This window comes from Motacilla alba, unplaced genomic scaffold (genome assembly GCF_015832195.1).
Source record: "Motacilla alba alba isolate MOTALB_02 unplaced genomic scaffold, Motacilla_alba_V1.0_pri HiC_scaffold_34, whole genome shotgun sequence".
Classification (NCBI taxonomy): Eukaryota; Metazoa; Chordata; class Aves; order Passeriformes; family Motacillidae; genus Motacilla; species Motacilla alba.
This window is the reverse complement of record NW_024037436.1, coordinates 1,848,347-1,851,704: the sequence shown is the minus strand read 5'-3', so window position 1 is coordinate 1,851,704 and position 3,358 is coordinate 1,848,347.

Here is a 3,358-nt window from a genome sequence, read left to right as displayed (position 1 = left end):
CAACCATGAGTTCAGCAGCTTTTCATTAGAAGGCACAAAATGGCCAACAATCTCTTGTTACGACGTCTCTTAAGACTAAACTATCCAATTAAGAACTGACATCTAGGTAATTTCCCCTTTTAACTCAATAATTGATCCCAAAGAGCCCCAATGGGGACTTTTCTGCCCAATTACAAAATGCCACCCAAACCCATGAAGAGGAAGGAATAAGAAGCATGAAGAAATAAGCCAGGATGACACCCTGTGCCCTCCATCTTGCTTTCATCCACAACACACTAAAAGTCCCAGAACCTCAACTCCTCACCAAGTGATTCCCTACACTGCTCTCTATAATCTAGTTCACGCTTTTGTGGATTCTGGTCTATCTTGAAGTCTGGGAAACTTTCTCCATGAATGAGGGTCAAATTCAGTGCTCCCCTGGGGGTCAGGGCACCCCAGAACAGACAGAGAACTGTTCCCGGTGCCCTGGGTTTCCACACCACCCTTTCCCACCCCTTCTTCTGTCCCTCACGATGTTCCTGCCCTTCCTTGCCCTTCACGTTGTTCCCTTCTTCCACCGCTCACCATCTTCCTGCCTTTTGCGCTCCTCACGCTGTTCCCAGCATGCCTCAGCTCTCACCCTGGACCTTCCCGTCATGTCATTCTTGCCATTTTCCTACCCCTCACGCCCTTCCTGCCCTTTTCCCCCTCCTCACACATTTCCCGCCCTTTTCCCAATCCTTCACAATCTTCCTGCCCTTTTCTCACCCTTTTCCCAATCCTTCACAATCTTCCCGCCCTTTTCCCACCCTTTTCCCACCCCTCACAACCTTCCCACTCTTTTCCCACCCTTCACGATCTTCCTGCCCCTCATTCCCTTCCCGCCCTTTCCTCCACTCCTCACGGCTCTCCCGACATCTTCCCTCCCCTCACGCTCTCCCCGCCCTTTTCCCACCCCTCACGATCTTCCTGCCCTTTTCCCTCCCCTCACAGCATTCCCGCCATTTTCCCTCCCCTCACGATCATCCCGCCATTTTCCCTCCCCTCACATTCTTCCCGCCCTTTTCCACCCCCTCATGGCGTTTCCGCCATTTTCCCACCCCTCACGTTCTTCCCGCCCTTTTACAGGCCCTCACGATCTTCCCACCATTTTCCCACCCCTCACGATCTTCCCACCATTTTCCAGGCCCTCACGATCTTCCCGCCATTTTCCCACCCCTCACAGCATTCCCGCCATTTTCCCTCCCCTCACGCTCTTCCCACCCTTTTCCACCCCTCACGATCTTCCCGCCCTTTTTCCACCCCCTTGCATTCCTGCCCTTTTCCAGCCCCTCACCATCTTCCTGACATCTTCCCGCCCTTTTCCCACCCCTCACATTCTTCCCGCCCTTTTCCAGGCCCTCACGATCTTCCCGCCATTTTCCCATCCCTCACGTTCTTCCCCCCCTTTTTCACCCCCTTACAGCGTTTCCGCCATTTTCCCACCCCTCACGATCTTCCCGCTCTTTTACCGCCCCTCACGAACCTCCTGCCTGCCGAGCCCAAACCTGAGAGAAATAAATCAGGAGAAAATGGGAAAAAAAGGAAAAAAAAAGGCTTTGGAAATTTATTTTCTTTGATAAAATCTCAACTGAAAGGGGCGGACTCTGAGAACAGCACCAGAGCAGCACAAACCCCTCGAATTCCCATGGGGAAATCCCGCGGGTCGGCTGTTTTGTGGTAAATTTGGGGTTTTTCATTTTATTTTTGTACTTTTTCATCAGAAAAAGTGAAGCCGTGGTATTTCCCGATATCAAATCCCTTGGAATGACACCAATGGAAGGTCCGGCCTGTGAGCGACGTCCGCCGAGAAGTTTGGTAAATCAATTTCTCCATTAATTAGCTACATTAATTATGAAAAATTTCCTATAGAAATTTCCTGTAGAATTCCCTATAGAAAATTCCCATACAGACAACATCCAATTACAATACGGGAGGGGGTTTAACTCACCTAGAACAGAACTCCCGGCGTAAAAAAGACAAAAAAACGAAAATAAATCCATTTTTTCCGCTGTAAAACTGGAGAAAAACGCCAAGACTTTTTTTTTTCCCCCTTCTTCTTCAGGTTCTTGGTGAAAAATCCAAGTTTTTCCCTTAAAAAAATGGCATTTTCTGAGGCGAAGTGAAGCTATAAATAACCGCGAGCCGGCGCTGAGAGGTAGAGGCGTCGCTGCCATCACAATCTATTGGCTTGCTCTGAGGTAATTAATTCATTGTAAGTCAATCATTCGATCGGCCCGTGATTAATTAGCGTTAATTGGCCTCTCTCCTCTCAAAAAGGTCCTTTTCGTTCAAAAACTCTTTAATTGGAGGCGTCGCTGCCCGGGTCGGCGGAGGGGGAGGTGATGGAGGAGGGGGTGGCGGCGTCCGGCCAGCCGCCATTGGCCTGAGGGGGCAGGAGATGGAATTAATTCATTATTAATTAATATTAATTAGCATTTAATCATGGCAAAATCACCTGTGGGTGACATTATAGGGCAGGGCGTGTTTGGAGGTGAGGGCGGTTTTAAAAGGAAATATTAAAGTGTGTTGATATCCCTTCTCTCTTTATTTATATATTTATAATTTGGTATAAATATAATATAAATGGAATTTATGTATTTATATAAATAGGTAATTTTTACACCATAGATTTATATAAATGTAATATAAATTTCTACACTTTTACACGGGTAATATTAATTTATAAGGTAAATTTTATTTTAAAAGGTATTACTAAGTATGCTTGTAATTTATACATGGAAATCGAAATTGATCTCCTTTATTTAATGCATTTAATGCGTCATAATAGTAAAATAATAATGGTAATTTCTAATCTAAATATAATAATTTATACTATAAAATAATGTATAAATGTATACATAATTTAATAAATAAATTGCATAATAATTATTAATGTAGCAATATAATTCTATACTATTTTATAGTATATAAAATTAATATTTAATCTATATTAAATTATAGAATAATTTCCTTTAATAATTTATATCTACTGCTTTACTGTAGAGTGAATATAAAATTGTTTCTATTTAATTAATTAATAATAAAAAATTTTCTATAATTATTTATTAAATATTTCTATATTTAAATATAAATACTTTATTTAAATGGTTTATACTTAAATATGTAAATTAAACATGTAACATACGTATATAGTATATAAGCATAAATGAATAGCAATAATAAATACGTTAATAGGTTTAAATAATTTAAAGCTGCTCAATTAAATTCCACTTTTCCAGCTTTTTCCCCCATCCCAACATCGGATGAAATGGGAGAAATAACAAAAAAAAAATTAAAATGAAAATAAATTCAAAATAGGAATTAAAATAAATTAAAA